At 39.9% G+C, this 23,385-nt stretch overlaps 1 long non-coding RNA gene across 2 annotated transcripts in view; it reads right to left on the bottom strand.

The window, feature by feature from the left end:
• Positions 1–11,301, bottom strand: part of LOC107313549 — a 112,805-nt gene extending 101,504 nt beyond the window's left edge. The window contains exons 1-2 of one of the 2 annotated variants that reach the window (XR_004307029.1): positions 11,200–11,286; positions 7,415–7,544 (exon numbers count right to left, since the gene is read on the bottom strand). This is a non-coding gene — a long non-coding RNA (uncharacterized LOC107313549). Of the gene's footprint in view, positions 1–7,414; positions 7,545–11,199 lie in introns of both variants that reach the window. The other variant, XR_001555056.1, reaches the window with a different exon arrangement.
• Between the last annotated feature and the right edge of the window lie 12,084 nt (positions 11,302–23,385).

Raw genomic sequence — 23,385 nt, 5'->3', positions numbered from 1 at the left:
AAAAAAAAAAAAAGCCACGAGGTGAAGACAAGCTCTTCCTTTTGTGCTTCAGAGCGGCTTCTGCTCTGGCTTCACAGCACAAGTGCAGGTAGCCATGAAGTACTGCCCAAGTTGCTGTCACAAACACACAGTACCTTTCCCAGCAGATTGATACAGATGCATCTGTTTCCCCAGAACTTAAGCTGAAGTCCTAATGGCATATCATTCAGAATTTAGAATAGTCTCAGATATTATCTAGGACAGTTTGCAAGTGCAGGAATCACCTCTGCTCAGGAAGCTGAAATTGTACTTGCAAGCCGCAGTTTTACTACCTTACAACAATACAGGGCAGCTAATGGCTCTGTTAGATAATGTTTTATTAATTTAAATACAGCATATTCAAATAGGTTATTAGCATACCATAGGAAAATAGCCTATACCCTCTGGCATACTAAAGCAGGCAATACACAGTGTTGGACAGCAGAGAGCTCATGGGAAAGGTCACAAATATTTTCAGTGTGTTTTCAACAAGTCAAGCATTTTGCAATTTATTTGATGTTTACAGATTGATGTTCCTTCAGTGAAAGTCTTGTGCAGATTCTATTATTTTTGAGGGATACGTTGTTCTGCTTGCACAGTTCAATAAACCCCTATTACATGTGTTTTATATTCTCTTCCAACCTTTATAGCAAGGATTATCCTAGAAACTATTAGATTACATGAGAAGTATGCAGCACCCCAAGAACAACATTTAATCCTTGCAATAGTGATATGTATCCAAGGTGTGAGAAACTGAAGAGCCCTGACCTTTCTCTCAAGCAAGAAAGGGGAAAGACAATGAACAAAAGCCATGATCTGTTCGCATTTTTAGTAAAGCACAACCCTCTAACTGCCTTTTAGTTTTCCTCTCAGAAATTTTGCCAAGTCTCCGGCCATAAGTATCAGACCACTTTCCAAATTCTTTTTTAGCATTAGCCTAATGGCCAGAACATGAAGGAAATTCAGGCAAAGACTTTTCAGAGAGATCTGAATAGTTTGAACGCTTGCCTAGGAGGTCACCTGCAGTTCTCAATTTAATGCCGAAGGGAGAGAAAAAAAATAAATCAGGGTTAAGTTGTAAATGCTTTGAAAGAAAGGCAAAACAAAAAAGGACAGAAAGCCAATGATAAAAGAAACCTTTTGGCTCCGGTAATCAGAAAGTATGTGAATGGTAACACATGGAGCAGAGCCTCATTTCAATAAAGCAAGAAGCTTACTAATGGTGCCTGTCTTGCAATTACAAGTAAAGCAGTAAGCTACTTAGCTGAATAAGCCAAAAACGAGTGACAAAGCAGCAGGACGTGATTCTCCATCTAATCAAGCACTTTGCCATCTTTGTCAGATGTGCAAAGCCAGGAGAGAAGGAATTCAGGGAAGGGGGCGGCTGCACTGATCACTAATCCAAAACTGAGCAGTCAGTCTGGTCTGAAGTGGGGACCACTACTGATGCACACATACTCAAATTCTAATAACAAATGTCTAGTGAGTTGAGGAGAAGGGCTTGCCTGCATGGCAAATACCTTTCTGTACACATGAGCAATCAGTCAGCCAGTCTCTCAACAAATAAAGCCACTTAGTTGTCTTTTCCCACTCTTGCAGATCTCCACCAAAACAAAGGAGCTGGAAGGACAAGCTGCTTCCTCTGCCTTTTGCAAAGCAAGTCTCTATTGTAGTTCATTAGGATCTCTAATAGCTCTACAAGCTTGTATACACTCAGCATTTCATGAATAACAAATTTTTGGCAGCCAACCAATCATGTGAATATTTCAAGGCTTGGCAATATTTCAGCACAACCACCACAGCAAAGGAGGTCATTTTCTCTCTATTCCCCGAAGTGGTAGCTTTACAGCTCAAATTCTTTCAGCTGACCTTTCCATGCATTTGTTTCAAATATTTATCTTTTTAATAACTTGTCAGACTGTTGCAGCAGTTACAGAAGAAACCCCCAAATGTGGGATAAGGTTCTGGTTATAGCTTATACTATTACCAAGCGCTCCCCTGACAGCCACTGATTAGAAGTGACCAATTAACAGGCATCATCCAGTATACAGAATAGGTCTAATTAGGGCAAGGCATGCCTAGGAAACTAATGGCATTTTTCCATTTGCATAGGAGGTGAAGCACAGTCAGTATAGCTGGCACAAGTAGCTAAAAGACTCAAGGGGCTGTCAGAAGCAAGACAACTACTTGAGGGGTAGACTAGAAACAAAGTACTTATGAAAGAATCTTCAAGATGAGAAATTGTCTGAATTCAGCACAACACCTCACTTCGCAGGGATACTCTAATATGGTTTCACTCAGCACGCACAGAATGGGTCAGATGAAACAGAACTAGAATAACTGATGGATTGCCAATTAAAAATTTAGTCTACTGGCTGTGGACACTTCCCTAACACGTTGAGAAGTGGAAACAACTACAACTAAATTTAGCATGAAAATAACCTCTAACTGGCTAAGAAATGTTAACAACCCAGTTAAACAGAACAGTGTAGGCCATGCAATAATTTCACTTCTTCCTAAATATCACCTTTTTCTAGAGCCTAAAATCCTTTTAGAGGCTGATGGTCACAGGACTTCTCATAGTATCTAGGTACCTGCCCCATTAAATCCTTAGGTATTATCTACATATTAAGTAGCATTGGAGGGCTTGCACCATCTTGATAAGCACTCTAAACATCTGGAAGATAAAGCTCACAGCCCTCCTCACAGCTTGGAAGAGATCAATCTGCACACATTTCAATGATGCTGGGATGACTAGGGACATAATTCAGATGATTCCCAGATGAGAGGCCTGGAGCTTCCAAAAGGACAACAATAGGGTCAAGAAGAGGAAACACTGGGGGCAAATGCATTTTGGCTGGGTGTGAGAACCCCTACTATGCATGATTTGTTCTTTTTCCTTTAGATGCAAGTCCAGTTTGGCTAAACAGGATCAGTTTGCTTTCTGCTTGAATGAACAAGCAGTTTTATAATAAGAAACTCATTTGTAGCTTCCATGAAACAACAGGATTGACAAAAATAATTTCATTATTAGAACTACTAAAATAGGATTGATTGTTTTTTGCTGAGTTGCATTTTTTTTTTTAAATAAACAGTAATAAGAGAAACTGTCACTGAAGACTGGAAATTCCCACAGTTGAGAAATTGAAAAACAGAGCAAAATCTTTTCAATGTCATGCCTTGTACAAAAGTATTTCACAGGCTCAAGTTTCTTGTGCATTTTTCTAAATATTGCAGTTGTTTTGTGAAGACCACTGTGAACACAGCTGTGCCAAACCAACAGTTGAGACCATTGTTGGTATTTTGGCAATACTATCGTACGGAAAAGCATGAAAGCCAGCTGGGTTTGAAACTGACAATTCAAACTTTAAAGCTTTGAGGAATGGAACATATAAAATGAAAAGGCTTTTTTTTCCTGCCATATTTGCCCATTTCAGTAACAGCATTCCCAGATCACTCTCAGCACAGGATACATCAGTGTTGCTGGGCAGATACACTCCAAGAGGAAGGGACTGCTAGCCAATGCATACTGAAGACCCATCCCACTGCTAGAATGTAACTGAGAATATGATGAAACTCAGGTGGGACAGGTAGTTTTTTCTCCCCTTCTAGAAGCATGCTATTAGATGCATTAGTGATGACTGAAGATATTTGCCCCCACTGCAGTAGTTGGTTGTTGTGGTACTTCAAGTATCTACCATACCTCAGCTGCCAGAATGAAACATGTAAGTACAGTCCATCTGCTTCAGTGCCCCATTCACCAAGGTGATCTGGGCTGCCACAGAGATCACAGTGATTATGACAACAATGAAACAGATGTCACATACGTAGATTCATGGATTATGATACTGCTGACAGTCCAGGTGGCTGGCAGAGATTTGACAGTCTTCCTTATTACAGAACATACAGGCCACCAGCTAGAGTTAATAAAAGCCAGTCCTCATAAGCAAAGAAACAATGCCAATAAAGTGCTAAGGAATACATATATTTTAAATGGTAAAGACAAAGAAGACAGTACATTTTATACGAGGGAAACTGACACTCTACTGTGATGTTTGACCAGATGACAAACTACAGCTTCTTCTTGCAAGCAGGCCATTTCCCATTGTCCTGTCACCAGTGAGAAAAGAGACCAGTCCCACTCTCACTGTAATCACCTTCCAGACATTAGAAGAGAGCAGCGAGGTCTCCTTTCAACCTCCTTTTTCCCCAGTCTAAATTAGCAAATAAAAACCAGTCACATATCTACTGCTTTAGTTTCTAGTCACAAATTTAAAATTATGCAAAGCATTTTTAGATCTGATGCAATACCATCTTACAACTTTTAAAAATGATCTCACCTCAGAGGCCAACAGATAAGCATTATGTTACTTAAAACTATCACAGTCTGACATGTTAAATTGTTACTGGCACTTGTGATCTGATGATGCTGATTGCATCAAAAGCATTAACAGTGGATCACATGCAAAGTCTCAGACTGCTACAGGATAGCTAAAAATACCCCTGAGTTTTCACCAACTGTCACAAGTTTTCTTACGTGGTATTGTGTTCTCTTCCCATTCTGCCTATAGAAATTTCCATAAATATTATCGTGTTTAAAATACCACTGTTGGCTGCAGAAATTCAGAGACAAGGTTGCTGAGAGTTAAAAAAAAAAAAAAAACACAAACATTATGAAGAATGTAAGTTCACTCACTGCAACTATACCTAGTTACATCCAGTAGAACAGATTTAGCATGTATAAAGAAAGGAGTGGAAATGCAAGGAAAGAAGGGATGGCTGGTCTCTGTCAGGTATATAGCAGAGACAGACATGGGGTCTTCATCTAGTGTTAATTTTGAATGCTTTTCAGTTTATGAGTTCTTGAAGTGATCATCCATCCTCCAACAGTATATTTAGGGAACCTCCTGAGTAAGGAGAGAGCCCAGAAAAACTGAGTTGAGAGACTGATTACAGTAGTAGTACCTCTGCAGCCTATTCCCTCTTCCACCATGCTATTACACACTGAAACTCATCACTAGAAAGATAAGGAAACCCATACACCACATGATCCAGTACAGGTTATTATCTAATAAGAATACATCAAGGTCTGCATTTTATTTCCATCTGCCAAGTAACTACAGTCTATATGGCTAGTATTACGCAAAACAAGCAAAGTATAATGATATTTATATTTTTCCCTTTGATCACCAGTGCATGTCTTTTACTTGAAGAAAGTCTGGGTTTGGCTGGTGGTCTTGAGCTAAACATAAAGTTACACAGCAAAACTTCTGGCAAGTTCACAAGGAGCCAAGCCAATAATCAGCTTAAATTAAATTTATACTAAGAAATGGTTGCTTCATCATTTATTCTCCTCTGGGTTTTGGACAGTAGAACTGGTATTCCAAATCTCATATTTCATAATAAGGATGTAGATGTTTTGAGGAATTTCAGCCCCAAAAATAGACTATTTCTACTACTTTAGCTGCAGCTATATTGGCAAGAATCTGAGCCTGAAGACAGTCTTAAGTATCCCACCCACTCCACATTCACAGCATAGGTGCCTCAGTTGTCTCTTACCTGGCCTAGAAACAGGACGAACATTACCTGAGAAAAGTTTAGATTCCACATTTATTCCATGAGACTCCTGAACTTGCTCATGCTTCTTTATAGCACTTTGATGCATACATAACAAAGGAAACTACTGGCTTTCTGTGAATAGCAATGTATGACTTGCCCATTGTACAAAAACATTCTTCAGCAATGGAAAAAATAAATGCCACCTGCCATGCTGAGACTACCAAAGAGCCTTCACAGGAAAGGAAGCAACAAAACCACATGCCAAAGTCACAAGATACCCATGAAGAACACAGAAGTCTTCTTATCAGCGTGACCTCTGACAGCATTGCCTAAATGACTTATTAGGAAAAAACATGCTGGGGTGCCCAGTACTTGGTAACAGAGGAAGGGAGGCTTTCTGAAGCAAAAATGCAGTAGTAGAAGCTTCCACAAAAGGTGAGGAACACAGAACACAAAAGCTACACTATTTTCCAACAGTACTGAGCCAAGACAACACAGGTGATAGACTTTCCCTGACATGATCCCATGCTCTCCTTATGCAAATTAATGCTAAAGAAAGCACATATTTATATCCAGCTCTGAAGCAAAAGCAGAACAGAATTTCAAACATAAATTACTGCAAGACTTCCCTCTTCATAGTATTGAGGAACACACACATCTGTCTCAGAAGCTGAGTGCCCCCATCTGCTTTTTTGGCTAATCATTGTTAACTAATTCAAGAATATTATAGGCAGTCAGATTATCCTCTTGTTTGCAACAGGATTAGCACTCTGTCCCCTCCAAAAATAATCTAGTAACTTACTTAACTGAAACTAGCTGTATCCTAAGGGTTTTGGTTTTTTTTCTTTCTTCAAGAGGCAGTGCTAAGTGATCCATAATGTGATCTAAGTGACCACCTACAGAGATTGAAGCCTCATGAAATCCTGACCTTGGCTAGAGATGAAATCAATTTATTTCATCATAGAAATTGGCACAGCTACTTCAATACAGTAGTTCTTCTACTAACACAAAAACAGATTATCTGAAAGCACTCAGTCAAACATTACTAAGAAATTTACAGGATGTAGTTGCCAAAAATGACTTATCAAACATCAAATTAGCACAGAAAAAGCAAATGCATAAATATAAAATACAGAAGTAAGGCACTTTGCCTGAGAAGTACCTGTATTATAAGACAGCTGACAAGGACAAAATGGAATGCAATTGTGACATGCAGCTGACAAACTCAAACAGATCTCTTTCAAACCAGGTAAAAAACTACCCTGTAGCCTACATGATACTGAAAGATATAATAGCCTGTGGAAAAAAAACACCAAAACAAACTCAATAAAACCAGTGCTGAGATCATATTCTAAGCTTTCAAATAATTAATCTGCAGTGAGAACCTATTTTGAGTTTGTGGCATAGACATGCTTGAGAAAAACACTTTTTCATTTATCATAGAATTGATCAGAAAAACAAAAAGCAAGGCTTAACGGAAGGCACCTGCCACAAGATTTGGTGCATTGATTTACACAAATATATAGCAATCAAATACCAGATAGTAGAAGACAGCTTCCAGAACAGCACAGTGAATTACATGCTGATCTATTTTATATGTTATAATGCTTTCAGAAACATGAGCCCTTTCTCTTCTCCACATGACACCTGAAACTAATCAGGTCACTTGAACATCAAGCAGCAACATTCAATGCATTCAAGAGCAGAATACAATTTAGCTTGCCAGTTGTTCTGCTCACAAAGAAGCAAAATTGCTTCTGACAGGTTCTCAGTGATACCAGGCAAAGTATCTGCAGGTAAGGCAGCAGCCATATAGAGAAAGAAGCATGGAACTCACCCAACTGGAGAAGGGGCTTTCTGGCTCTGCAGCACTCCTCAGGAAGCAGCCTAGGTGCAAGAAATGCCCTCTCTTTGGTGGCTGACACTCATATAAGTCCAGGGTGACTCCAAACTGAGTCTTCTGGCCCCTGGGGATCACAGATGCAAATGATTTGCCTGTGCTCCCTCAGCCAGCCACACCTCTTCACCAGGTGCTCAATCACCAGTTCAAGCCCTGAACAAACAGTTCTCCTATATAAGTAGCCCCAGCTGTTCACTAACAGAGAGCAAGCCATCATTAACACTGCATATTTTGGCAATGATACCAAAATATCAAAGAATAAAGGTTTACTAAGCAGTATTATCCCCCCTTCAGACACAAGAAGTTGTAGACATTACAGCAATATTTGGCTTTTATGAATGTTAGCTGAAGATGCTTCTGCAGAACAGAAAAAAAAAAAAAAATAGTCTGTGCCCCACAAAAAGATGGCCTGGAAAGGGTAAGGTGTAAAATTAAGTGAATTTACAAGCACTTCTTTGCAAGAGGACCTGGATGCCCCCTGCCTCTCACTTATTGCTCGACTTCGGCAGCACCTATTCCAGAAGGTCTCAATTCAACGTCTAAATTTAACCAAATGCACTGAACAATTGTATACAGTTTTCTCAAAACCTGTTTCAAGTTTCCCATCTCAGACTGAGGGGAAAGAGTAATTTTAAGGAGATGCTCTTGGAGTCTGCACAGCCCTAGGTCCTTCCCTTACAGAGAGGGCTTTGCAATGCAAAAGAAACTAGCAGAAACGCTGCCCTTGCACTTTCTGATACCAAGTGAGTTTTGTTGAGATCTGGTCACAATCAGCATTAAATGTCTAGAGCAGAGCAAGCATGAGAGAGACAAATGCTGTTTCATCCTTCTACTACAGATAACTATCCTAGCAAGAATCTTCTACTAGACATAGTACTTGAATTTATTATAGTAGCCAATGCACTTTCACTATGAAAAGTAACGTTTCCACGCTCAGTTACCAAAGAAAAGGTAGATTAACTATGCTTAGAAAGGGAAACAGGATAAGTGACATGACTACAGTGACATAAGAGGTCCACAGAAGGAAGGTGAACAAGTCCTGGGTCCTAACATAACACTAAGCCTCAGACAGGCTTTTCCCTTCGTATGCTTTGACTACTCCATATGCCTGATAATGGAGCATGTCCTGTCAATTTTAATCAGCTACAGTGTCACAATTCAAGAAAGGGAGCTTCTACTTCAGCTTCTCTTTTTATTGTGCTGAGTTTTCAGTTGATTATAATTAATTTTTAGTCTCCTTAACTCATAATGGCCAGCTTCTGGGATAAGGCCATTTCTATCAGTCTATCCCTTCTTTCACCCCTCTTTCCTCTCAGGTATTTATAGAGCACCCACCACAGCAGTATTCAGGCACAAACCGTCACCTGATTAATGGCACATGGTTTTCAAATACCACAGCAACATAAAGACATCAGAACACACCTCCATCACTGCAGCAATGCAGAGTATTTAACACATGGCACCCATGCCAACAGAGCATTCTGCTTTCCACATAAGGAAAAGACGGTGCACCTCAGATCTCCTACACACACAGTAACTCGGTATTCATTCCCTTTGTCTCCTCACATAATTGATAATGGAACAATTACCAACGTCAACTCCAGCCCTTAGCATACAGAAAGCACAATGCGTTTAGAGTGCTTTGCTGTTGGGCATGGAAGGGGGAGGTGGGGATGAGGAAACATTGGCTCCAGGAAAACTTAAGAATGGAAGGAGCATGAATGGCTCAGAACTGAATCAAGACATTCACATCTCTGCTCCCATCCCCCACTCATTATATATAACAGTAGGATTCTAAACACTCCTCTAAATAAATAAAACATGAGCACCCCTTACAAAATGGATAGAAAACTATTTCAGACTTCAGCTGGATGCAGGCATGTGCACTGAAATACTCAAAACATGGTAATGACTGTATAATCAGTATTCTTATCTGCATTACAAGCTGATCTTGCATTCATTAGACTAAATCTGATGCTTAGCCTGTGAGTGTATGTGGTTCTCTAATATATTCAATTTCTCTTGATCCATCTGTTGCCATTTTTCAGCTATTTAGAAAGCATGGATGGCTACACAGGGATCTGAACAGAGAGGCTGGATTTCTTCATCCTCATGGGGAATCAGATTAAAATTTTGCTTTATTACCATGCCTTCTCTCCCCATCCTTGTGTGAGTATGCACCAGATGAAGTACAAGTGCTAGAAGCTTTGCATGTACTTTTTGCTTTTTAGTAAGTCATTTGTCCTAGTGACTTCAGTACAGTTTATCCGTTGCAAGAAGTGTAACACCTTCCCCTTTGTCTATTTGATATATATTCCTTCCAGCTATGATTATGCTGGTAGGATAGTTTTATTAATGCCATCAATCTCTTCCCATTCTGTTTCACCATCAAATTTCTTTTTTTGTTTGAAGTCATAGGACAGTTGTGTCTTTTGTGCCTTATTATGATTTTGTCAGGTCTAGGATGCATGCTAAAAAGCCATTTCTTCCCACATAAACAAGCTTGAAACTCGTATGAATTACAGAAAGCATCATCATCTTCCAGTCCCCTCACCCCCTCCCTTTTGCAGGCATTTTAGTGCCAAGCCATGGCCTTTCACTGAGCTGTGGCTTTCCTCTGAGAAGCTCAGACACCACTGCACATGAAACAGGGTACCGCCAACTTTGCTATCACCTCTACACTTGCATACACTTACAGGTTTTCTACTTAAAGAACTATTTCCTGAGGAAACATTTGCAGCATTCTAAAGACAACACACCGGCATAAAAATTTTCTTTCTTTCAAACACACACCAGAAACTTGTCAGTTTACATCTACCAGTATTTACCCTGCAGGTCTGCAATCCTGAAAATGTCACAGTGGTGGGGAAAGAGAAAAGTAAGGAACATAGCTTGGATGAAGTTGGTCAGCCCATCCCAGAGCAATATAGTGAACTGCCTATGTAGTTTTATATGAGAAAACAAACTTACTGCTGTATAGGAGCTGCCCCTGCACTTTAGCAGGTCTCCTTATTCCTCCTACTCCCCCAGAGCACAGAAACAGTCACTGACAACAGCAAGACCCATACAGGAGCACTATGCTACGGCAATCTGGGCACAGAAAGTTACACCTCCACATCACCGCTGCATAACGTCACACCTTATAGGAGTATCAGCAATTGCACAAGATAGCCTTGTATATGTAGTTTTACAAGTGAGGTTGCTTTAGAGCCAACTGATAAAATTCCTTTCCATAACTGCACTTCAGGAATTTCATATCTATCCATCTTCCTTATCAAATTCATTCCATTCAGACACATCAGTCAGAACCCTGTTTAAACTGAGATGCAAATACCAGAAGTAGCTGAAAACAGCCTTCAGTCAAAATACTGGAATCACAGCTTTAACTGTGAAAGGGCTGCAGAAAAAGCTTCAGTAGTTTCTGTATCTTGAAAAATAATCTTGTTCTAAACAAATAAACGTGGAACTATTTTCAAAGCACATTAGAAATATGATAACGGACAAAGTTTTTATCTTTTACTTTTATAACTTAAGATACTTTAACTCACTAAAAGAGACTCCAGTTACAGTTCATGAAATACTTCACACAATTAGTCCTGTTGATCTTAATGTTTTCCAAACCACTACACAACAACCAAACAAGAAAACATTAAGCCATTGCTATTTACTCCAGGAAAACTTAAAAAGAAAAAGATTAAAAGCTGTCAAACAGCCAAACTCACCTACTCCACCTTCCACCCAGCAGCCACATCCACTCCAGATACTGAAATGCCTCCCCCACAGAGAGAGCCCTACCCAGCTTCCCTGCTGGGTTCATAATGTTCTCTATGAACTCCACATTATTGCATCATTGAAATCAGGTGAGATCACCAGGTGACTCAACAGTTCTAGTGAATGAAGAAACAGACTCACCTCAAAACGTGGGGCTGGAACACAGTCTCTTTCTGTCTACTGCTGAGGAAAAAGAGTTTAGAGAGAAATGAATTATACAGTCTTTGTTATATTGTATATTGAGGGCTACTTTCTTTGGAACTGGGTTCACTTTCTCCTGCAATTTCAATGATTGGTTAGCCCAGCTAACCAGCTGGGTTAAGATACTTGGTCACGTTATTCCTGGTCTAGAGCAATCATCTACTGACAGCACTTTTCCTTTTTATTTTCATGTTAATGCCTTCCAACCCATTAATATTATCAAGCACAGAGGATGTGTCTGTTGACAAGCTTCTGAAATCTGAACAAGCCAATAGTAGATCATTGTTAGAGGGCAACTGCTGTCTGTGCTCTCTCAGTGACTCCTACTAACGTTATATATTTTTTAATTTTATTAAATATCAATATTAAATATAACAATCATAATATAGCAGATAATATAATCATATACATTTCAGTACACAATTCTATAATGTGTATTTCTAAAACATGTTATATTTTTCTATTTTCTTTGCTTGTGTTATTTGATCTCATATTTCTACTCAGATTTTTTGTTTCTTCTCCAAAATAAGTCCTGATAGTTTCCCTCTCCTTGAGATAATTAAACTGATTTATTTTTTTCAGTCCAAGTGTTTTCACTGACCTGTGCCCTTACTTTCTCAGGTTTTTTTTCTGTCTGAAATCCCAAACCTGTTATAATTCAATTCTATTTAATTTAGACCAAATAAACACGTGATGGCTCGATCCAAAATTACTTCCAACTGTGATAATTCAGTTATTTTTCACTGACCTCATTCAATTCCCGTCTGGACTAGGTAATCATGTATGATTAGGTATCACCTACATGATCATAGCTTTCATAAATATTATCTTCCATGAGGCTGTTCTCTGACAGTTCTGCCATCTTAATAAAAAATCTGTTGATGATATACAATGAAGACAGAAATAAATTCCAACCTTAAAAAGGTTCACTCTTCTACTTTACCAGGAATTCAGTGGTAGTAAAATCTTTGGATTTGTTACTAATATTTCTGCATATATCTTTTACTGTAAGAAACAAAGGTCTGATAAGAATTCCACCTGTCTTTCAGGAAAGAATTCTGTAATATATCTCAGCTCTACACTGGTTCTGAACTTGCTCATCTGCGTATTTAAGGGAATCAATCTAAATACTTGTCCTACAGAGTTGAGTCTTGCGGGGGAGTGACTTAAAGGTCTATGAAAATGCAGTCTGGAACTGTGAATGCATCTTGTATACACTCTAATACTTGATGTTACACCAAATTAGACTTCTTTCTTAACCACGTCACTTACTTTCACAAAGTATATAAAAATGTTATTGATCTTTGGAAGCTCTATCTCTGACATCTCCCAGCAAGAACATCATATAATTGAGTCTGGGAACAAGGCAAAAAGTAGGGAGTTTCCATCTTTACATGATGCATATTTCCATAGGAGAAGAAACAAAGCAAGCCAATTCATATGCGACAGAATACTATAAAGTGCTTTCATGAGTCCCTTTTGGAATCTAGTCTATATTAGAATCCCAGTGAGATGAACAGCTGCACAGCAATTGATCTCTTTTGTCATCAAAAGTCAGGGGTGAAAGGGAAGCCAAGCACAGAGGATAGATAATAGGAACTCAGTGTGGTGCTGAGATAGAGTTAGTGTTAGAGTAACTGTGGTGTCTACTGTAGTTTTATTTCTGCTGTTCACATAGAAAGTTCTCCTCTATCACTCCCTTATGGCTCTTCAGTTTAGTTTGTTTCCCAGTCTCTCACTTCCAGCTGCTAGACATATGTAGTAACTAACACAAAGGCTGTTAAAATGCACTTTGTGTGCATGAAGCGGGCATAATGATACTTGGACTTTTTTTCTTCAGCTGGGCTCTGACTTTGTGTGTTCACAAGAAACTATGCAAACTGCTGTATGTTCTCAGAGCAGCAGACAGCCCTACTTGCTGGTTTATGTTAATGTCTGAAACACTGCAGTGAATTTTGAGCATAGACAGTGCTCTCAGTATTTGTCACACTAATGAAGGGTAATGGCATGCACTGCCATAAGTTGCTAGGAACACACAGGTATAAACAAGCCCAAATGATTTTCCTTTCCAAGTGAGGCAAAAGCATGCAGACAAAGAAGCCTGTATACTTAGGCATCAGAATGAGGAGATGGAAAAAAAACACCCACAAAATAAAGTAACCAAGTGTCTGTCCAATGAAATTCCAAACCCAAACTCAAAACCATTCAAACTGTCATATCTTTTTGCTTCAGAGTAGTATAACAAAACTTTCTATAAAGTAATGGACCTGGTCTAGGCCTCTTTTATTTCCCACTTGACTAAGATGATTTCATTCAGTGTTCAAGCAATCTAATATCATATTGGGCAGACACATTATACTAAAAAGGAATTTTCAAGCCATGTCTTCCTTATGGGAAAAATTGTGACTACCACTGTCTCCATTACGCAATCTAAAGAAATTTATATTATGCCAGTCAGAACAAAAGCAGGTTAGTTCAGCATTCAAACACGTTAACTTGCAAAGATGACATTCTGTTCTCAGAATAAGCTGAAGAAGCTTAAGCCTTAGCAAACTAATTTTAAAAGGAGTTTCAAGGTTTCCAGGACTTGTAGACTTGACTTGGAAAACTGCTCAGCATTTCAGCATCACAAGACTCTCAGGAATGATTGCAAATGTTTGAAACATAACTGTGATATTTCTGGCAGCAAAACTGAAAGAAAAAAAAGAAGAAAAAAAGGCATGTGAGTGCTGTTCTTACAACAGTTACAGTTCCCTTTTGCTAGAGAAGAGCTATAAAGCAGGCTTTGCTAAAGCTTGGTGATGCTACTCTGAATTAGCTGATCTTCATGGTTGCTGTTTCAAACATTTCGGATTCAGAGGAAAGCAACAGGCTAGCATTAAATACAAGTACTCAAATTCTTAAAATTCTAATAAGATGAGTAAAAAACTAGCAATTTACAGTTTTATTCTCACTGGATTATTTAGATTAGCTGGCAATCCAACTACCATAAAGATAACAATAATATATATATATATTTTTTTTAAGAAATATTAAAAACAAACAAACAAACCACGAACAATTAAAAATAGACCTTTTCCTTTAAAATCAAAGAAAAGTCTCAATCTTGGATATCTGCATGGTGCCCCAAAAGTGAAGATGATAAGTCTCACCAGACCCTCTTGAACTGAGGGATGCACATGTCATTAGCAGAACAAGTTGTGGAGAGAGCTTCCTCCACAGAAATTCAAAGTAAATGGCATCAGCAGTTTAGCAGCCCTGACAGCTAAACAGCTGGAAGCAGGATGTATGGAGAGCCCAGGAGCCCAGGAAAAAGGCAGCCACTCCAGTACTGTGCAGGCTGGATGCAGTCACTTTGCTCACCATATTTCTCACTTCCCAGCTCCTGTAAATGGTGGAGTAGGATGGAGAATGAGGGGCAAGAAGGGACTTTGAGGGTGGAAGGACATTAGCAAGGGAACAAGAACACCTGCTGCTTGGACCCAGGATCTTTCAGACATGCAGACTGTGGAAATAGATATGCATCTGGGGTGGGCATGGGAGGGCAAAGGAAGCACACCAGAGTTGGTGCGTGGCAGGATCTTTGCAGCACAACAGGCTGTTTGCTGCCTTTGTTGCCAGAGGGTGCACAGGGTCAGGTTGGTGATAACCTCTCAGCCCCTCTGGGTGCAACTCTGCTAGAGAAGCAGATGCCTTGGCTTCTGAAGACAGATTAGGCACTGGATTGCTCTCTCTCAATTAACCAATTTGTTGCCTTTCATGTTCAGTCAATGAGTTACAGTGTATTATGTCTTTAGTGGATACAAACTAATTAAGGGTGAATGAGCTATCTAAAATTCCTTTAAGTTTGGATTCCTCATTTGAGTACTGGGATAGCTTTGGTATTTTGCACACAGGGCCTCATTCCAAGAGTACTGAACCTTTCTCAGTCAAGAAATATCATGCAAAGCATCTGCATACTGTATATCAGTCATCTCTAATGAAGAGTCCCAGGCCTGTGTTCTCTGTTCAAAGGAGAAACACATTCATAACTATCAACAGAGCAAGAAAACCCACAAAATGTTCTCAACAGGAAAATAAACAGGCAACACTCTTGCTTTTATCAGTGATTCCAACTCCAGGCACTTCAGTCAAATGTTGCTTTTAATACTGCAATTCAGATCTTTGTATCTGATGTAAATATGTAGTTTTGAACAAGCTGCCAAGTATTCCCACGAGCTCTGGTCTTGCTCACTGCTGACAATGATGGACACCTACTGAGGCAAGAAGAAGCATTTCTAGTTCTTAATCATGTATCAGAGGGCTTCTTATCAAATATGACACTCCACAAGAAAATGTGTCAACATATATGTTGGGATACATTGTAGGGAAAGTCTCATGTCCCTGACTAGGACAACTGCCTGGTGGAAAGCATGCAAAAGCATGCAAGAGAACAATATTTGTATGGCTGGTGGAGGTAAGACCACTTCCCTTGAAAATGTGCTCACCACTGTACAACTCTCAACACTAAAGTGGCTCCTGCTGGGAGAACTTTACACCTCTTACTTGAACCTGTTTGTCTATAGTATTACTTTGCCCCTCAAGAAGATTTTGTTAACATCCCAATGAAGAATGCTTTAGCAGCTGATCCATAGAAGATATAAATCCCATGATACAAAAGTCCTACAGATTATAGCCAGCTAACTGCCTTGTCTGCTCAACAAGTCCTGCAGCACTTTTTTTTTAGAGTTACTTCTACAGTCTTTTTCATAGGAAGAAGTTGCCAAACTATGTCTTGTCAAGTGGTAAGTACAGTGTAACCATGATGTGCAAGGTAATTGAGTGTGGTTTTATTAATAAAATTATCATTTATGACCTGGATGAGGGCATTGAGTGCACCCTCAGTAAGTATGCAGATGACACCAAATTGGCTGGGAGTGTGGATCTGCCTGGGGGTAGTGAGGCCCTACAGAGGGATCTGGACAGGCTGGAGAGCTGGGCTGAAGCCAATGGGATGAGGTTCTACAAGACCAAATGCTGCGTCCTGCACTTCGGCTACAACACATACATTTCTAACATACAGCACAAAAAAACAACAAACAGCTCACACTTAAGCAACAAACCTGCTTTTGCAGCAAAAAGATTTTCTAAGAAAAGGTGTCACGCTCCTGTGGCTAGCCTGTTTTCTCATGATTTTCAGTTCCACTTTAACACAAAAGCAGATTATACATGTCTGGTGAACGTCTGTTAAGAGCCAGCCATGTCCTGGTGGAAACACACATGGGCCAGTGCTAAGAGTATGTGGATCCCTTTAAGATTTCTTCCCCCAAGTTACCTCCAAACTTGCTAATCCCGAGTCCTAAGATTCAGTCCTAATATACCAAAGAGAGTTCTTCAACTCCAGGATTAGAAGCCGTAATATTTTAAATCATTTGCACGTACGTTCTACTTTCCAAAGTTTTCCAGGAATAATTAACCTGAAGCCCATGTCTTGGTTAACACTGGCTAAGGTTCTGAGATTCTGGGAGGCTTTGGAATTATGCCATATTTCCAAATTCTGGAATTATAGTTTATTTCTTTCAAGAACACAGTCATATTATCACAAAATGGGAATGCAAATGTTTAACACTTCCCTAGTGTTTGCAGTTTGTGAAGTTTACAGCCATCTTTTATACTGCCTCTACAACACAGATGTTACTGCTTTCAGCATTGTCTTCATTACTAGAGCACAGCTGAAGAATAAATTTAGACCCCTGGTTTACACAGTCTTTTTCATATGCTAGTGCTGCAGCCATCAGCCAGAGGAGACACTTAACTAAGCAAGCCATTTGTTTATTTTGCATATCCAAGGAAGATAAGTAAGATTCAATTCCAAGTTCATGTATGAGATGCCTCCAGTTTGTTCAGTTCTCATAAATGCCAGACTCATAAGTTTCCTTTTCGTTGTCCTTGGGAGATTTTTGACAAAAGAAATATAATTATAATAATCCTTTAATCTGGATGTTCTGAAATCTTTGTTCAAAACAGAAATATTTCCAATAAATATCTCAAGTTTTATGGCAACCACCAATTTCTTTAAGTTGTTGTTTTGTTGCACTAGAATTCAATGCACCTCAGAAGCTTGCCTTTGCTACCTGTAACATGCAGGCGTACATATATATTGTATGTTTTCAGCCTGTTTGTATACACATACATGCACACCCACAAATTCTGAGCATTTCTGGAAAAATACAGGCTGAAGAGGTGACTGTTAACTCTTTTTTTTCCTGCATTGATTCCTGATTTCCTGCACTGGGTTCTGCAGCAGGTAGTGCAAAGAGAAGGTGTTTACAACATCTCAGCACTTTGCCTCTTGCTTTTTACCAGTAAGCATGAGAAAAGGTGAATAGAAGCTAATTTTTAGAAACACAATCTGGGGATCTCTGAAGTTTCAGAGTGATGTCGGTTTACACATTTAGAGAGAGGAGAGGGGAATATACATCTAGTTTAGGACTGTATGCCAAGTTGATCTAGTTATGAAACTGAAGAAGAACATACAAAGAAAGGGTTTTCCTTCCCATCTCCAGAGGGATGACACACTGGAAATAGAGTAGTTCACAGCTTATTGTTTTCTTGACACAAAAACTTACAAATGTGACAACAGTGTTGTAGAGATAATCAGTTCAATTTATGTTCTAAGTGTGAAGTGTCCAAATCCTGCACAACAGGGAGTCTGTCATCATTTCTTCTGTGTGCAATGAATGCAGAGAATAATTAGCAAAATGAATGGGAAGGCCTTGGACTCAATTTTATTCCACCTCTACCCAAGGGTAATAACACCCCAATTCATTTAGCATCGGATGCACATTAGTGAAACACAGTGGCAACTTAATTCACTTGGGAAGGGCATACCCCTAGGGACAGCTGAAACAAGCAAGACCATCATTTCTCCATAGGCAGTTAACATTAATTAGGCTTCTCAAAACAGAAATTTGTACTCACCTGGAAAGAAAACATGAGAGAACAACTTCTTAAAGTGCCTTCTAGTTGTATTTTTAGGTTGTTTCCTTGTCTTGAGCAAGAGCAGTGGAAACATTGATGGAACAAAATTCAAGCTCTGGAAGAACGTATTCAGGGAACCTTACAACAGTGAGAAAAGAATTTGTAATATCTTTAGGGACTATTACTATAAAATTTCACAGCTTTCTTTGTTCCTCTGGATCATTCTGCTCTTTCTCTTGTCACTTCTGATCAAGTGCTCTTTCATGTGTATATTTTCTCATTTATTAAAGGCCAAGTATACTCTGTTTACCTAATTCCATGGGAAAACGCAGAGTGACAGCTTGCTATGGGTCTTGGGATTAAGAAATATAGCCTGAAGTTTCATTTCCTTGCAAACCCTTCTATTAAAGCAAAAAGTGGGAAGAGTGAGCCAATTTTCCTCGTCTCTTTATTTTCCCTAAAGATTTCTTTAATGTCTCTAGCTTAGACAAAATCTAGATGGAAAACACTCATGCGATCTGGTTCTTGTTTTCTTGGTAAAATATCTTGGAACTAGTCATGTGCAGCAGTTGGGGAGAGAAGTTAATTTAACTGATATCCTGCTCAGTTGGAATATGCCCTTGTCTTCTGAGGTCTCAGTTGGCAGTTTCAGTACTTTAAAAAAGTGGCCATTACAGAAATTACTTATTAATTTTCCCAGGGTTTCATATTGTACCTCTGAGTTCAGAATTCTCTGGGATACTATATAGGGTTGAGGGAAGGAAACTAGGATGCAGTACTCCCAGGGTCATTCCTTGACTCCAGTGCTGACTCACTGCTCAGTTCTCTGCGAGACAAATCTCCTTCTCAGCCTTGGCTATAGCAAGCAGAACTAAGGACAAAGAGTAACTTGTCCTCAAAATAGCACAGGCACCCTACCGCCAGTCCTAGCAGAGAAAGCGTTGTTTGAGCAGTGCTCTTCACTTCCCAGTTGTTTCTATACAAAAGACGTTTGTGACTCAACAGCAGACATAATAGATGCATATCACTGCTGGTGCTTAATTTCAGGGAAAGCTGTCCCTGTCTTCTCGGTCAGCTGAGAAAGCAGGAAGCTGGGGAGGCTGCCCCCTCTTGCTGCATCAAAAACGGAAAGAACTAGGCAAGCAGCAGATCCAAGCACCAGGATGTGTGGTATATGTTTCCCTTAAAGGTATTACCAGCTGGCCCCCTCAGCTGTCTGTTCCTCATATTATCACCCCCACAGCCCTGACCTGAGCTGTCAGGGCTACATTTTCTATTGCTACATTTCTCACTCAAAACAACCATTTTGGGCTCCATTTTGAAACTCAGATTTCTAACACGGTTCTGCTATGCCACAGCTAACCTGAAGGAAGACAGAAAGGCTCAGTTAGGGCAAAGATGCCCTTCCTTCATCGCACTTCCTGCATTGTTCTGTCATCTGAGACACCCTCTCACCATCAGTCTACTGACATAGGGCAAATTGGGCATGCTCAGCAAAATGGCCAGACTTGGTGACTGGGTACATCAATACCTTCTTCATTCTTCCCACTGCTACACAAACCAGCCCTTCTGTAGGAGCCCTTCCTGGGAAAAGATTGGTTAGAGTAAAACCTCAGGGAACTAAAATTATAGAATCATAGATTCCTTAGAGTTGGAAGGGGTATTTAAAGTTCATCTAGTCTAACTCCCATGCAATGAACAGGGACATCTTGCTGTCCTGTATCTGTGGCCAGTTGTAGGGGGTGTTCCTTGTCTGCCCTTAATGGGGACAGTTGTTTCTGCCACTCATTAATAATACTGGGATTAATAAATCTTCTTATACTGATTCCCATCACTGTCCTTCAGTGGTATCCTTAAACCTTCTACAACCTGCCATGCAGCCCATGGATGTGGTGAATGATACAAAGTCCGGATGTTTCAACAAGCACAGCTTTCAACAAGTTTATGCCCCTGCACTTGCTAGACCAAGGCTTTACAAGGGGTTAAAGCCTTTGGACATGCCAGCCATGCATAGTGCCTCAGCATGGAAAGCATTCAGGGGCTTTTGAATTCCTTCCTGTTTTAACACTTCACACAGGAAAACCTTGAATTCAGTGTGATAGCTGTGTCAATGGCAGCAAGGACTGTTTGTAAACACATGACAGGGAAAGATTATTTAAGGGGCAATAACTCTGTGGACTTCCCTTTTGTAGCTGCAGGTCTGCTTAAGCCACCACAGGCAGCTAATGGGTAAAATAAATTAAACCCAGGAACTGTTCTGGCCCTTCTGGTCCAGGCAGGGGGCTGATAAACCCTTTTCTCTTTCTCAGAAGGCGCTCTGTCTGCAAGGCTGTGAAGGCAGCCTTTTTCTTTTCCCAGCTCTCTTTCCTCACCTCCTCCCTGCTGCCTAGTCCCAGCTGCAGATCCCAGGGCTGGAAATGCCAAAAAGCACAAAGCAGGCTTCCCTTCACAGCATGGAGAGGAAAAGGCCTCTCAGACAACAACAACAACAACAACAACAAAAACCAAACAGGTGGCCAGATTGACTGGAGAATGGCAGGACATCAGGCAGCAGAAGGAATAGGGCAGTTGTAGAGGACTTCAGCATTGGCCTCTTGGTGCCCTAACATCAGCTCAGGGCGAGAGAGAAGGGGCCTTGTCACAAGGAGAGCCATAGAACTTCTTTGAGGTCCTATTATTAGTAAGCACTCTTCAGCCTTCCAAAACATCCTGCAGCCCAAAGCATCACAAAACCTCTACCCCAGCTGTTAGATTACATGGATAATTATAGTCTGCAGATGCTAATGTGAGGAACGGTTGTCACTTTCAATGCATCATGCTAAGGGATGAAAGGTTTTTTTTGGGCTTCAACGTGGCAAATTGTTAGTCTTTCTTTCCTCATTGATTTTTATCCTTCAGGGTAGCAAGCAAACTTCATTCATCACTTTGGACTGAATTAAGTTCTAAAGAGGGATAGTGTTTAGAGGTTATCTGAGGATAAACAGACATTTTGCACATGTCTGTTGTGTGAGCAGGCAGTTGAGAAAGAAAGCACCTGCATCAACCCTAACGTGGCCTCAGGGACACCTCTTAGCTATGCCATCTTCTGTAGGCTAAGGCACAGCCAGGGTACAGAGGCACAGAAATTCCCCTGGGGAAACCCTGGCACAGCTCCATCCGCCTTTCTCAGTGCTGTAGTTCCTTAGTCCAGTCTCTACCTCATTGCTTGCCTGCATTTGAGAAAAGCTGAAAATATCCCCAAAGATCATCTATCCATGTGGTTTTAGAGGACACTTTTTCTGCATCCTACAGGCACATGCAGTCTCTTTTTTGCACTTGTGTTGCAACCACAAGAACAGTTGGTGCCCTGTGATTATAGGCTTTAACTCAGCCTGGCCAAAAATAATTTGAAGAGTATGGATTAGAGGGCTACCAACCATACAGAATGTTAAACTACTGAAAGTACTTACAAATACGTCTCCAAATCAAAGAGCATCAAACCAGATTTACTTTGCAAGACGGAAATAATGGAAGATTCCTTCCTCTCCAACATGAAGGAGAGGCAGCCAGGCACATTTTAAGAACACATTCCTTTGCATCATTTTTAAAACGAATGCTATTAATTTTACATTCACATATTAATTTTTTACAAGGTTTCATTTGAACCACGGGTCTATAATTTTGACTCAGATTTCTGGTAATTTGGTGTTCATTTTATTTGTTTATAACATCGCCAGAAAACCTTGATGGAACTCTCTCTATATAATTCCTTCTGGCTTGCTATTCATTCTCTCAGTATATGGGAGAACTCTGTAAAAGTCACAGAGATAATTGCAGTATTGAATTTGTGTTATGCGATTCAAAGTGTATGTATATGAAATTTGTCAGGAAAAAGAAACAATAAAGCTAGATTCTCAAGAACAGTTTCACATACATAAGTGAGTGGATATGTTTCTACTGATGCTGACATTTCAAACAATCAGAGGTCAAGGCTGAACAAAATCAGTAATGGATTGTCTGGTAATGCATTCACCATTTTTCTTGACTTTCTTTTACCTTGCAGTGAGACTGAACAGTTACTGGCACTGTAAAGAACACGAAGTATAATGAAAGCTTAGAGTAGGTGACAAAAACATTAATTACAAAACAGCAGAGTGAAAACATGCATGCAGAGAAGTCTTACCACTTTCATTTCTTTTTTAAATGTTCCTGCTCTCTGAAAGAGAACATTAAAGAATTCAAATTGTCTGTATTCTCTGCACACAGTGCATTACACATTTGCATTAGATGAGTACAATTATGTTTTTGTGAGGTGCTTTATTAGCCAAGGATGGTGTAAAAAGCATTTCACGTAGCACCCTTTTTCATTTTTGTTCCTCAATTTAATTGTCATGACATCAAAGATGATTTCCCAATCAGCATTTCCTAGACCATACGCGAGGTACTGAGAATAGCTTTAATAACTTAGACCCAATCTCTGCTTCTGCATCATGCTTCTGGCTAATACTTGTGCATGTTTGATGAATGGGGCATTCACAATATCACATCTCTGGTTTCTGACTGCATATGTCATTCTGAGCTGTCTTTTACCATTAATGATAATGAAGGAAGCAGGATGCAAACAAGAGAGTCACAGAGTCTGCATTTCTACAATGAAAGGAGGAGAATAATTGCTACTGGTGGAAAGCAGTTTCCCCAGTGCCCATATGCCCTCCTTCTATATTGATGTAGTTGTTGAATACATGTTGTAAGCGCCTGGCAAGCATGTTTTGTCAGAATACACCTGAGTTTGGTTTTCAACTTCCTTATTAGCATTTCCACCTAACAGGAGGCACGATCTGATAAGAAGCTAATGCATATCCTGGTCTCCCTTAGCACTAAGGCATGGTGGGAGATATCACCACCCTTGTGTGCTGAGAAATGCTCTCCACTATCAGCATTTGGAGATTACCAGCTCAGCAACAGCAGTGCAGCTCTGGGCTGCTGACCATCACCTA

Source organism: Coturnix japonica, chromosome 4 (genome assembly GCF_001577835.2).
Source record: "Coturnix japonica isolate 7356 chromosome 4, Coturnix japonica 2.1, whole genome shotgun sequence".
NCBI classification, from domain to species: domain Eukaryota; kingdom Metazoa; phylum Chordata; class Aves; order Galliformes; family Phasianidae; genus Coturnix; species Coturnix japonica.
This window is presented reverse-complemented; position numbering and strand designations above follow the sequence as displayed.